We start from the raw sequence: 15,093 nt of genomic DNA on the forward strand, positions 1-15,093 counted from the left end.
GAGAACTCTTAAGAAATATCTTAAAAAGAAAATCCAGCATTAATAGTAAGGAAGCAGTTTTTGCATATAAGCACTTGTGTGTAGTGGAATATGAAAAGATTTTTTTAAAAAGTTTTCCTAATTGTTAAGAATATGATTAGTGTACCTTCATTAAGATAATGAGTGACACAATTAAGATTCAAATAAAGCTTTATGTCCTGAAATGATGGAACAAAGCTTAAAGAGATGACATTAAACAAGTAAATATAAAATCCTGAACTTAAATTCCAAAAGTCAACTCTGTGTATACAAGATGGAGACGATAGCATTTTATGGCAAAACCCCCAGAGATTTTAGTTAATTATAAGCTCACCTAAAGCAAAGTGGTAAGACAGTAGCCCCAAATGCTTATATTAAGTTACATCTAATATGGAGGAGAGAGTTTTACAGTACACTTGACTACTGTTGCCAGAACTTTAGTTTTGTGTTCCCTTCTGGGGGTTACATTTTAAGAAGGATGTCAACCAACTGAGGCATACTGGACAGATGGTGGCAAGGTAATGAGGGGACTGAAAAGTTCCCGAGAGGCCAAAGCAGAGTAACTGGGGGAAAGCATAAGTAAAATCATAGTTCTTGCCTCTGGGGAAAAAAACCTTAGAGATTATTTAATCTGGAGCTCTTACTTTTGACCCGAGGAAACTGGTTCAGAGAGCTGTGTCCTGAGTCATAGGACAAGACAGGAGCAGACTAGTTTCCAAAAGTGCTACGTGATGAGAGAGCAGGTGCCAAATATGTGACATGCTGTGTGGAAGAGGGCCCAGATGTCTTTCATAGCTTGAAAAGGCAGAACCAAGACTAATGTTTGGAAGTTGAAGGAAAGATTTGAAATAAAAATAGAAGCAACAACTTCCTAGTGATTACAGATGCCTAAAATTGGAATAGATTGCCTTGAAAAGCAGTGAGCTGCCCATCACTGGATATGTTCAAGTAAAGGCTGAGAATGTTGTTGAGGTGATTCCTTCTGTGCAGGAAAGGTTGGATTACACTAGTTTATTATTATAGCCCCTTTTAATTGCTAATAAGAGCTAACATTTATTGAGTACTTATGGATTGCTATGCTAAAGTAGTGTATATGTATTATCTCGTTGAGTCTTATAATATTGATGATACATGAGGAGGCTGAGGCCCAGAGAACCACTTATTTTTGCCTATGGTCACATGGTTAGTAATTGATGAGGTGGGATTCATATCCAGGCAGTTGGGCTCCAGAGCCAGTTTTGGTAATTTCTGTGCTGCAGCTGACCCTTAACTGCAGTTCTCTGACTCACATAAATATGTATTAGATTTATTTAGATCCTTTCTTTCATGACTTACAACATTTTTGAACGGAAGGAATCTCTCAATGAGAGGGCCCAGCTTGCATTCGGGGGTCTGGTTTCTTATGGGATTTAGTGTTATGAATGTGCCCTGCAAGCCTGTGTGCATTCACAGTCCTTGATAATAAATCCTCTGGAAACAGCCAGCCGTTTGCAGTTCCTGAGCCATTTCCGTAATGGTAGAAGTTATATTAAAGTACCATTTATCATTAAGAGAACTCATGTTCCCAAATCTACTCACTTTACATATATTTTTAAAAATTCTCCTTAGTAGGTATTCTGATCCCTGTATTATAAATGTGAAAACTGTATGTTAGATTTTGATCAACCTGACTCCAGCCCAAACTGAACTATTTTTTAATTGAACTTTTTATTTTGAGATAATTGTAGATTCACATGCAGTTTTAAGAATTAATACAGAGATATCCAGTGTACTCATCCAATTTCCCCCAATAATACTTTGCGAACCTATAGCACAATATCACAAGGAGGATATTGACATGGATACAGTCAAGATACAGAACATTTCCATTACCACGGGGATCCCTCTTATTGCCCCTTTATTGCCACCTTCCTCTCGTCCACCCTCCTGTCCCTCACCCTGACGACCACTAATCTATTCTCCATGTGTATAATTTTTGTCATTTTAAGAATCTCATATAAATGAAATCATACCTCATATAACCTTTTGGGATTGTTTCTCTTCACTCAGCATAATTCCTTAGAGATTCATCTAGGTTGTTGTAGTTAACAATAGTTTTCTTTTTATTGCCCAGAAATATCCATGGTGTAATGCAGTTTGTTTAACCATTACCTGTTAAAGGACATCTGGGTTGTTTCCAGTTTTCAGTACTATGAATAAAGCTGTTATAAACATTTGTGTAAAGGTTTTTGTGTGAACAGAGGTTTTCATTTCTCTGAGATAAATGTCCAGGAGTGAAATTGCTAGGTTATATGGTAGGTTGGTGTTTAGTTTTATAAGAAACTGCCAAACTGTTTCTTAGAGTGGCTGTACCATTTTACAATCCTACCAACAGTGTATAAATAACCCAGTTTCTTTGCACCCTTACCAGCATTTGGTGTTGTCATTATTTTTTATTTCATTCTGACAGATGTGTAGTGATATCTCATTGTGGTTTTAATTTACGTTTCCCTGGTGGCTAATGATGTTGAACATCCTTTCATATGCTTATTTGCCACATGTGTATTCTCTTCAGTGAAATGTCTGTTCTTTTTTTTTTTTGCCTGTGTCCTCATTGGATTGTTTGCATTTTTACTGTTAGGTTTTGAAAGAGCCTGAACTTTTATAGATATCCATTTCAACAATGTGCTCTTCATTACCTCTGTCATACCTGTCTTGCCAATACCCTGCTCAGAGTAACTCCCATAGCCTGACTTGTGTGACTTCTTATAGCCTGGAAAAGTTGTGGTTCCATTCTGAATATATGTAGAACAAAATACAGGTTGTCTGAACTTACAGCTGCCTAACAATCTTTTTTTCTTAGATATAATTCACATGTCATAAAATTCACCTGTTTAAATTGTACAAATCATTGATTTCTAGTATATTCACAAAGTTGTACAACTATCACACTGTGTAATTCCAGAATATTTTCATCACTGCAAAAAAGAAACCTTGTTTCTATTAGCAGTCACTCTGAATTTCCCCATTCTCCCTTTCCTCCAGTCCCTGGAAACCACTAATCTACTCTCTGACCCTGTGGATTTATGTGTTTTGAACATTTAATATAAATTGAATCATAGAGTATGTGCCCTTTGTGTCTGGCTTCTCTCAATTAGCATAATGTTTTCCAGGTTCATTTTTAAGGTTCATCCATGTTCTAGCAGGTATCAGTACTTCATTCCTTTTCAGGACTGAATAATACTCTATGGACACATCCCACATTTTGTTTATCCATTCATCAGTTAATAGATATTTATTTCCACTTTTCAGCTATTATGAAGAATGCTGCTGTGGACATTTGTGTACAAGTTTTTGTGTGGACGTACAATTTCATTTCTTTTGAGATATACCTAGGAATGAAACTGCTATGTCATATGGTAACCCTATGTTTAACTGTTTGAGAAAATGCCAAACTCAAAATGGCTGCACCGTTTGGCATTCCCACCAGCAATGTATGAGAGTTCCAAGTTCTCTACACCTTCACCAACACTTGTTATTTTTATTACAGCCATTTGTTTTTGATTATGATCATTCTAGTGGGTGTGAGATGATACCACATTGTGATTTGCATTTCCCTAATGACTAGTGATATTGCGTATTTTCACATAGGCTTATTGGCTATTCGTAATTCTTTGGAGAAATGTCTATTCACCTCGTTTGCCCATTTTTAAATTGTTGAGTTGTAAGAGTGTTTTTTTATATATTTTGGATGCAAGACCTTTATCAGATATAGGATTTGCAAATATTTTCTCCCGTTCTGTGGCCTGTATTTTCGCTTTCTTAATGGTGTCCTTTGAAGCACAAACGTTGTTAATTTGGAATAAGACCATTTTAACTATTTCTCCTTTGGTCGCTTTTGCTTTTAGGTATCTTAGCAATTTTTAAACTATGTTCTTTTACTCTTTGTTATGGCCCCTTTGATCTTTTCCAAGTGCCCCCCATTCACAGCAAGTACCCTGTCTCCCTAGTTCCTTTAAGCAGATGAACTTGCCTCCTTCTTTCTGAGAAGGCTGCGATTATTGGCCATAATTTCCCCAACTTCCTTTGTCTCAACTTCATAAGTTTCTATGTATTTTCACTCTCCCTCCTCTTGTCACATCCTCCTTTGAAATACAAAGTTTTGCTTTTCCTTGTTAAGATGAACACCTCCACTTGGGCTATTTCATCCTCTCCTCTCAGACTTTGATTCAATGATTGGACTCTCTCTCCCTCCTAGCGTCAATAATCTCTCCTTCTCTACTCATCTTTCTTTTATGCCTTCATATAATCTCAGGTCTCTGTTTCCCCTTTAAAGAAAAATAAGGGGGGGGGACGATCCCCAGTTTTATTTTTCCTTTAACCTAACAACCTCTTTGACTTTTCCCTTTACTTTTAATCTTGAAGATGTTTCACCTCATCTAAAATATTGCAGTAACCTTCTCAATGGTCTCCAAGTCCCCAGTCTCCCGCTTTGACTCATCTTACGCACTTTCCATCAGATAAATCTTCCCAAAATGAAGTTCTTAATCACCTAACTCTCCAGCCTAAAAACTTTTGATGACTCATTTAATACCAAGTTATCTACAGGACTCCCCAGACTAATTTAATTCAAAGTCTTTATAACATCCTCTCAACTCTGACACATCTGGACAACTCACTCTGCCCTGAACACAGCCCCTTAGCTTCCTGCCTAATGTCTGCTCCCCAGAATACCTGTTTTCCTTACTCTTTTCCTATGAAAATTCTGTCTTTACCCAGAGGCCCCTGTCTTTTTTCACCATCTCCTCCCCCTTCCACCAGAGGGCACTCTCTAATCTGTATACCCCTACCACATTGCAAACTTCTATGTGGCCCTGATTATTCTGCCTTGTATTATAGCTCTTTAAAATAGATTGTAAGCTCTCTGAAGGCAAAGCGACTAATAGCTTGTCCGTCTCTGGACCTTCTCTAGTAACCAGACAGGGCTTTAGATCTGTAGGTACTGAATAAGCATCTCTGAATTGATGAAATTTGAATTGAAAACAAGAACCAGGGCACCCCACATCCTTGGAGAAAAATCTGGAAAAGATAAGGCAGAAAACATGAGGTAGACAGGGAGTGGTGAAGCTGGGCAAGTAATTTATGCTTTAGCTTTACAGTGAATCAGAATATAAGCTCAAAACCTCATTTTTCTGAATGTCAGTTTTAAAACTGATCATTGCATAGCAGATGTATTCTTTATTTTCAAAACACCAAGGGTAAAAATCCATATATATATGTGCATATATAAATATGCACACACACATACACACATATATATATATGTAGCAGAACCAGTTGAGTAAAATGATGTAGAGTCACTTTATGTGACAAGTTGAATAATCTGTTCAGAATCATGGCCCTAGAATTGTTAGGAAGGGTGTCATGTTCATCTCCCAATTACGGAGAAAGGAAGTAGCGAATTGCAGGAACTTTTATTCTAAGTTATTAATCTACTTATGCCTCTCTAAAGGGAGAGGTAGAGGTAACTTTCACATTTTCTTTATATCAAATTTATTGGATGAGAGAAAAAATAAATATAATTTTAAAGACTTTTAAGGAACCTTTGCTTTATCTTCAGGTAAGAGTGCTTTCCAATTTTCTACTGCTACTTTTAAGTACATTATGAGTATCCATACAGTGAAATACTATGTAGCAATTAGATATGTTTTCACAAGGAAAGATGTCCACAATATATTGTGTAAAAAGAGCAAGTCCCAGAAATATATTCAGTATTCTCCCCCTTTAGAGCCTATTAATATATAGAAGATATATTTGTAAATGTATAGAAAATTATTTGGAATAATATACACCAAGCTCTCAACCATGGTTAACTCTGGGGAAAAGACTGAGATTGAGGGAAGGAATGAAGTAGGACTTTTTGTTCTACATATTTCTGTTTAATTTAAAATTATATGTGCTTTTATTTCTGTTTTGGTTGGGTTGGGTTTGTTTTTCTTGAAAAAAAAACTTCCTAAATACAAAAATGTACAAAGATAATAAAACATACTCCCATGCACCAATCACCCAAAATGAAGAAATGTACTTTTTTTAATATTTGCTTTAGAAATTTTTAAAAATTAAAACTATATGGTTGAAATCACCTATATTCTGTTCCCAATTCTATTCCTTTATTTCCCTCCCTGAGGTCAATAACTAGCCTCAATATCTGGCCATGTCAGTATCTTCAGATCTAGTTCAAACATTTTTAGTACTACAGTGGGCCCTCCATATCTGTGGGTTTCATATGTGCACATTCAACCAACTGCAGATCAAAAATATTTGCAGGGGGGAGTCCCCTGGTGGCCTAGTGGTTAGGATTCTGGACTTTCACTGCTGTGGCCTGGGTCCAATCCCTCTCAGGGAACTGAGATCCCACAAGCAATGCAGCATGGCAAAAAAAAAAGGGAGGGGGGAATTCCAGAAAGTTTCAAAAAGTAAAACTTGAATTTGCCTCGTGCCAGCAACTATTGAAATAGCATTTACAGTGTATTTACAACTATTTGTATATCATTTACATTGTATTAGGTGTTACAAGCAATCTAGAGATGATTTAAAGTATATGAAAGGGTGTGCGTAGATTATATGCAAATACTGTGTCATTTTATATAAGGGAAATGAGCATCCACAGATTTTGGTATTCATATGGTCCTGGAATCAATCCCCCACAGATACTGAGGGAGGAATATATATAGTATCCAGTAATATGAATATATCACAATTTATGTCACCTTCCACAGGTGGATACTTGGGTTCTTCCCATATTTTTTTTTGTCTTATGGATGGTTCTTCAATGGACATCCCTGTACATGTCTCTTTACATACCTGTGTGAGAGGTTTTCTAGGGCAGGGCTTCCCAAACTTTTTGTCTAAGTCAAAGACAGAAAAGGATTTTTGCATGGCAGACTGTGGTAAACAGATGAGAGGTAAATGGCAGGGTCTCTGTCTAAGCCCCACTGCCATCCTGAGGGCTGAAGGAGTCATTATTTAAGTACACCAGGACCATCTTGCCACATCACACCTTTTGAGAAATTCTGCTCTTGGGCCTTGTCTCTCAAACTTTTATTTTATTAAAAAATTTTTATTGGAGTATAGTTGATTTACGCTGTTGTGTTAGTTTCAGCTGTACAGCAAAGTGAATCAGTTATACATATACATATATCCACTCTTTTTTAGATATTTTCCCATATAGGTCATTAAAGAGTATTGAGTAGAGCTCCCTGTGCTATACATTAGGTCCTTATTAGTTACCTATTTTATATATAGTAATGTGTATATGTCAATTCCAATCTCCCAGTTTATCCCCCCCCCTTTACCCCCTGATAACCATAAGCTTGTTTTTTACATCTGTGACTCTATTTCTGTTTTGTAAATAAGTTCATTTGTACCATTATTTTAGATTCCACATAAAAGTGATATCATATGATATTTGTCTTTCTCTGTATGACTTCGCTCAGTTATGACAATCTCTAGGTCCATCCATGTTGCTGCAAATCTCAAAGTTTTAAATGTGATCTTGTTAAAATGGAGATTTTGATTCTGTAGGACTGGGGTTGGGTCTGGGATTCTGTGTTTTAAGTAGTGCTAACGCTTTGAGTAACAAAGCTCTATTGTTGTGTTGTCCAGTATGATAACCACTAACCACACATGGCTATTGAACACTTGAAATGCGGTTAGTCTGAATTGAGACATGTTGTAAGTATAAAATACACACTTTTAGTATGAAAATAACATATCTCATTTGTATTTTTATATTATTACACATTGATTATTAATTTCATATTGAAATGATACTATTGTGAAATGTATTGAGTTAAAGAAAATATATTATTAAAATTAATTTTCCCTATTTCTTTTACTTTAGTTTGGCTGCCAAAACATTTTGAATTACATGTGTGGTTTGGTTTACATTTCTTTTTTGTTTCTTCCCCCCCACCCCCCCACAAAAAAAACAAAACAAAAAACAACTAATGCCCAGGACCTACCCCCAGAAACATGGACTCATGTTTTCTTTCTTTCTCTCTTTCTTTCTTTCTTCCTTCCTTCTTTCTTTACCTTCTCTCTCTTTCTTTTTATTTTAAAATTTTTAAATTTAATTTTATTTATTTTTTTATACAGCAGGTTCTTCTTAGTCATCAGTTTTATACACATCAGTGTACACATGTCAATCCCAATCACCCAATTCATCACACCGCCATCCCCACCCCCCCGCGGCTTTCCCCCCGCTTGGTGTCCATACGTTTATTCTCTACATCTGTGTCTCAACTTCTGCCTTGCAAACCAGTTCATTTGTACCATTTTTCTAGGTTCCACATACATGCCTTAATATAAGGTACTTGTTTTTCTCTTTCTGACTTACTTCACTCTGTATGACAGTCTCTAGACCCATCCACGTCTCAACAAATGACCCAATTTCATTCCTTTTTATGGCTGAGTAATAGTCCATTGTATATATGTACCACAACTTCTTTATCCATTCATCTGTCAATGGGCATTTAGGTTGCTTCCATGACCTGGCTATTGTAAATACTGCTGCAATGAACATTGGGGTGCATGTGTCTTTTTGAATTATGGTTTTCTCTGGGTATATGCCCAGTAGTGGGATTGCTGGATCATATGGTAATTCTATTTTTAGTGTTTTAAGGAACCTCCATACTGTTCTCCATAGTGGCTGTATCAATTTACATCCCCACCAACAGTGCAAGAGGGTTCCCTTTTCTCCACACCCTCTCCGGCATTTGTTGTTTGTAGATTTTCTGATGATGCCCATTTTAACTGGTGTGAGGTGATACCTCATTGTAGTTTTGATTTGCATTTCTCTAATAATTAGGATGTTGAGCAGATTTTCATATGCTTCTTGGCCATCTGTATGTCTTCTGTTTATGTCTTCTGCCCATTTTTGGATTGGGTTGTTTGTTTCTTTAATATTGAGCTGCATGAGCTGTTTATATATTTTGGAGATTAATCCTTTGTCCCTTGATTCGTTTGCAAATATTTTCTCCCATTCTGAGGGTTGTCTTTTTGTCTTGTTTATGGTTTCCTTTGCTGTGTAAAAGCTTTGAAGTTTCATTAGGTCCCATTTGTTTATTTTTGTTTTTATTTCCTTTACTCTAGGAGATGGATAAAAAAAGATCTTGCTGTGATTTATGTCAAAGAGTGTTCTTCCTATGCTTTCCTCTAAGAGTTTTATAGTGTCCAGTCTTAAATTTAGGTCTCGAATCCATTTTGAGTTTATTTTTGTGTATGGTGTTAGGGAGTGTTCTAATTTCATTCTTTTACATGTAGCTGTCCAGTTTTCCCAACACCACTTATTGAAGAGACTGTCTTTTCTCCATTGTATATCCTTGCCTCCTTTGTCACAGATTAGTTGACCATAGGTGTGTGGGTTTATCTCTGGGCTTTCTATCTTGTTCCATTGATCTATCTTTCTGTTTTTGTGCCAGTACCATATTGTCATGATTACTGCAGCTTTGTAGTATATTCTGAAGTCAGGGAGTCTGATTCCTCCAGCTCTGTTTTTTTCCCTCAGAACTGCTTTGGCTATTCGGGGTCTTTTGTGTCTCCATACAAATTGTAGGATGGTTTGTTCTAGTTCCTTAAAAAATGCCATTGGTAATTTGATAGGGATTGCATTGAATCTGTAGATTGCTTTGGGTAGTATAGTCATTTTCACAATATTGATTCTTCCAATCGAAGAACATGGTATATCTATTCCTCTGTTGGTATCATCTTTAATTTCTTTCATCAGTGTCTTATAATTTTCTGCATACAGGTCTTTCGTCTCCTTAGGTAGGTTTATTCCTAGATATTTTATTCTTTTTGTTGCAGTGGTAAATGGGAGTGTTTCCTTAATTTCCCTTTCAGATTTTTCATCATTAGTGTATAGGAATGCAAAAGATTTCTGTGCAATAGTTTTGTATCCTGCAACTTTACCAAATTCATTGATTAGCTCTAGTAGTTTTCTGGTGGCATTTCTCTATGTATATATCATGTCATCTGCAAACAGTGACAGTTTTACTTCTTCTTTTCCATTTTGTATTCCTTTTATTTCTTTTCCTTCTCTGATTGCTGTGGCTAGGACTTCCAAAACTATGTTGAATAATAGTGGTGAGAGTGGACATCCTTGTCTTGTTCCTGATCTTCGAGGAAATGCTTTCAGTTTTTCACCATTGAGAATGATGTTTGCTGTGGGTTTTTCGTATATGGCCTTTATTATGTTCCCTCTGTGCCCACTTTCTGGAGAGTTTTTATCATAAATGAGTGTTGAATTTTGTCAAAAGCTTTTTCTGCATCTATTGAGATGATCATATGGTTTTTATTCTTCAATTTGTTAATATGGTGTATCACATTGATTGATTTGCATATATTGAAGAATCCTTGCATCCCTGGGATAAATCCCACTTGATCATGGTGTATGATCCTTTTAATGTGTTGTTGGATTCTGTTTGCTACTGTTTTGCTGAGGATTTTTATATCTCTATTCATCATTGATACTGGTCTGTAATTTTCTTTTCTTGTGGTATCTTTGTCTGGTTTTGGTATCAGGGTGATGGTGGCCTCATAGAATGAGTTTTGGAGTGTTCCTTCCTCTGCAGTTTTTTGGAAGAGTTTGAGAAGGATGGGTGTTAGCTCTTCTCTAAATGTTTGATAGAAATCACCTGTGAAGCCATCTGGTCCTGGACTTTTGTTTGTTGGAAGGTTTTTAATCACAGTTTCAATTTCATTACCTGTGATTGGTCTCTTCATATTTTCTATTTCTTCCTGGTTCAGTCTTGGAAGGTTATACCTTTCTAGCAATTTGTCCATTTCTTCCAGGTTGTCCATTTTATTGTCATAGAGTTGCTTGTAGTAGGCTCTTAGGATGCTTTGTTATTTCTGCGGTGTCTGTTGTATCTTCTCCTTTTTCATTTCTAGTTTTATTGATTTGAGTCCTCTCCCTCTTTTTCTTGATGAGTCTGGCTAATGGTTATCAATTTTATTTATCTTCTCAAAGAACCAGCTTTTAGTTTTATTGATCTTTGCTACTGTTTTCTTTGTTTCTATTTATTTCTGCTCTGATCTTTATGATTTCTCTCCTTCTGCTAACTTTGGGTTTTGTTTGTTCTTCTTTCTCTAGTTTCTTTAGGTGTAAGGTTAGATTGTTTATTTGAGATTTTTCTTGTTTCTTGAGGTAGGCTTGTATAGCTATAAACTTCCCTCTTAGAACTGCTTTTGCTGCATCCCATAGGTTTTGGATGGTTGTGTTTTCATTGTCATTTGTCTCTAGGTATTTTTTGATTTCCTCTTTGATTTCTTCAGTGATGTCTTGGTTATTTAGTAACACATGGTTTAGTCTCCATCAGTTTGTGTTTTTTACATTCTTTTCCCTGTAATTCATTTCTAATCTCATAGCATTGTGGTCAGAAAAGATGCTTGATATGATTTCAATTTTCTTAAATTTACAGAGGCTTGATTTGTGACCCAAGATGTGATCTATCCTGGAGAATGTTCTGTGCGCACTTGAGAGGAAAGTGTAATCTGCTGTTTTTGGATGGAATGTCCTATAAATATCAGTTAAATCTATCTGGTCTATTGTGTCATTTAAAGCTTCTGTTTCCTTATTTATTTTCATTTTAGATGATCTGTCCATTGGTGTAAGTGAGGTGTTAAAGTCCCCCACTATTATTGTGTTACTGTCGATTTCCTCTTTTATAGCTGTTAGCAGCTGCCTTATGTATTGAGGTGCTCCTTTGTTGGGTGCATATGTATTTATAATTGTTATATCTTCTTGGATTGATCCCTTGATCATTATGTAGTGTCCTTCCTTGTCTCTTGTAACGTTCTTTATTTTAAAGTCGATTGTATCTGATACGAGTATTGCTACTTCAGCTTTCTTTTGATTTCCATTTGTATGGAATATCTTTTTCCATCCCCTCACTTTCAGTCTGTATGTGTGCCTAGGTCTGAAGTGGGTCTCTTGTAGACAGCATATATATGGGTCTTGTTTTTGTATCCATTCAGCAAGCCTGTGTCTTTTGGTTGGAGCATTTAATCCATTCACGTTGAAGGTAATTATTGATATGTATGTTCCTATGTCCATTTTCTTAATTGTTTTGGGTTTGTTTTTGTAGGTCCTTTTCTTCTCTTGTGTTTCCCACTTAGAGAAATTCCTTTAGCATTTCTTGTAGAGCTGGTTTGGTGATGCTGAATTCTCTTAGCTTTTGCTTGTCCATAAAGCTTTTGATTTCTTCTTCAAATCTGAATGAGATTCTTGCTGGGTAGAGTAATCTTGGCTGTAGGTTCTTCCCTTTCATCACTTTAAGTATATCATGCCACTGCCTTCTGGCTTGGAGAGTTTCTGCTGAGAAATCAGCTGTTAACCTTATGGGAGTTCCCTTGTATGTTATTTGTCATTTTTCCCTTGCTGCTTTCAATAATTTTTCTTTGTCTTTAATTTTTGCCAATTTGGTTACTATGTGTCTCGGCATGTTTCTCCTTAGGTTTATCCTATATGGGACTTGCTGCGCTTTCTGGTCTTGGGTGGCTATTTCCTTTCCTATGTTAGGGAAGTTTTCGACTATAATCTCTTCAAATATTTTCTCTGGTCCTTTCTCTCCTTCTGGGACCCCTATAATGCGAATGTTGTTGTGTTTAATGTTGTCCCAGAGGTCTCTTCAGCTGTCTTCATTTCTTTTCATTCATTTTTCTTTAGTTTGTTCCACAGCAGTGAATTCCACCATTCTGTCTTCCAGGTCACTTATCCATTCTTCTGCCTCATTTATTCTGCTATTGATTCCTTCTAGTGTAGTTTTCATTTCACTTATTGTATTGTTCATCTCTGTTTGTTTGTTCTTTAATTCTTCTAGGTCTTTGTTAAACATTTCTTGCATCTTCTCCATCCTTGCCTCCACTCTTTTTCCGAGGTCCTGGATCATCTTCACTATCATTATTCTGAATTCTTTTTCTGGAAGTTTGCCTATCTCCACTTCATTTAGTTATTTTTCTTGGGTTTTATCTTGTTCCTTCATCTGGTACATAGCCCTCTGCCTTTTCATCTTGTCTATCTTTCTGTGAATGTGGTTTTTGTTCCACAGGCTGCAGGATTGTAGTTCTTCTTGCTTCTGCTGTCTGCCCTCTGGTGGATCAGACTATCCCCATTAAGGAATTTTTGCTGAATAAAGATTGTCTTGTAGTAGTTTTAAAGTTTTACACCTCAAATCTAGACCTTCTACCTATTTGGTGTTTATTTTTGTATAGAATGTGAGGTAGAGATCAAATTGTAATACATATAATTTTGCATGTGTGTTTCCAAATGAAAAGCCTGTTAACTCACCCATTTATTGAACAGTCCATCGTTTCCCTGATTCTTTGAAATCTTTCCTCTGTCATATGCCCAGGACCATATCTATTTCTCTGTATTGCTTTTTTTTCCCAAGATAGTTGAAGATAGGCTTTCAAGGTCACTAAAGCGATAGGAAAAGGTTAGAAAGTCATCCTAATAGTGATATGAGCAGTGGATTATGCCTGAGTTGACAATATAATTTTTCCTCCTAATTCACTTTTGAGAATGAAAGTGGATTCTTAAGATAATTAAAATACATAATTTTTAAAGTATTTATTGACTGAAAAATGGTTTTATTACATTAGTGGACTGTAAAATAGCCTGTTCAAAAACTATTTTCCTGAAATATTTTTTTCTAAAACACATATATATTAAAACAAAATTTTTAAAAAACTGTATATTGATTATCCGAAGTTGCAAAAATTACAATCAGAACAGTTATTCTTGGCATACTCACATACTCTAATTATTTTCTTAACTATGTATCTGTTAGCATGTCACTGGTCTTTTTCTGAATTATATATGTCGAAATGAACTTACTGTTTTTAGTATTCTTACAAAATTGCTCAGTTGTCTTCACAGTTACATTTTATGGCTCATAAATATGACCTTATTGACTCTTCTATATAAACCATAATATTATTAATTGAAAAAAATACTTCCTCTAAGATGCTGAGGTACTTGATAAACTCAGAACAAATTCTTTTAAATGGAGAATATTTTCACTTTTCTTTTTATATTAAAATATATAAGTACATGAATAAATTCATGCCAGTAAGTTTGACAGCTTAGATGAGATGACAAATTTCTTGAAAGACACAACCAAAGCTCACTCAGGAAGAAACAGATAACTGGAGTAGCCCCATATCTTTTAAAGGAAGTCAGCTGATAGTTAAAAACCTTGAAACCAAACCAAACAAACAAAAACTCTAGTCCTAGGTCTTCCCTGGTGGCAAAATGGTTGAGAGGCCGCCCGCCGATGCAGGGGACGCGGGTTCGTGTCCCGGTCCGGGAAGATCCCACATGCCGCGGAGCGGCTGGGCCCGTGAGCCATGGCCGCTGAGGCTGCGCGTCCGCAGCCTGTGCTCCGCAACGGGAGAGGCCACAACGGTGAGAGGCCCGCGTACCGCAAAAAAAAAAAAAAAAAAAAAAATATGACCCTGCAGTCCCACTCCTAACGTATGTCCACATAAAGACTTATATGTAAATGTGCGTATCAGCTTTAATCATGAAAGCCCCAAAGTGGAAATAGCCCATATGTTTTTCAGCAGGTAAACTGCAGTAAATTCATATAATGAAATGCTACTCAGCAGTACAAAGGCAGAAACTTCTGATACAGTATGGATGAATTGCAAGAGCAGTATGGTAAATTAAAGAAGCCAGAAACAAAGGATTATATACTGTACTATCCAATTTATGTGAAATTCTAGAAAAGGCAAAACCATAGGGACACAGAACACATCGGTGGTTGCCAGGGCTGGAGAGCGGTAAGGGGATTGACTGCAAAGGATACAGAACTTTTTGGAGTGATGTGAATACTTTATGTCTTAATTGTGGTGATTTTTACATGATTGTACACAGTGAGTCAAAACTCATTGAACTATATATACTTCAGTATTATTATTATTTTATAAATTTATTTATTTTTGGCTGCATTGGGTCTTCTTTGCTGTGTGCGGGCTTCCTCTAGTTGCGGTGAGTGGGGGCTACTCTTCGTTGCGGTGCTCAAGCTTCTC

Source organism: Delphinapterus leucas, chromosome 2 (genome assembly GCF_059928025.1).
Source record: "Delphinapterus leucas isolate spDelLeu-1000000601 "Yukka" chromosome 2, BTC_Dleu_Yukka2, whole genome shotgun sequence".
NCBI lineage: Eukaryota > Metazoa > Chordata > Mammalia > Artiodactyla > Monodontidae > Delphinapterus > Delphinapterus leucas.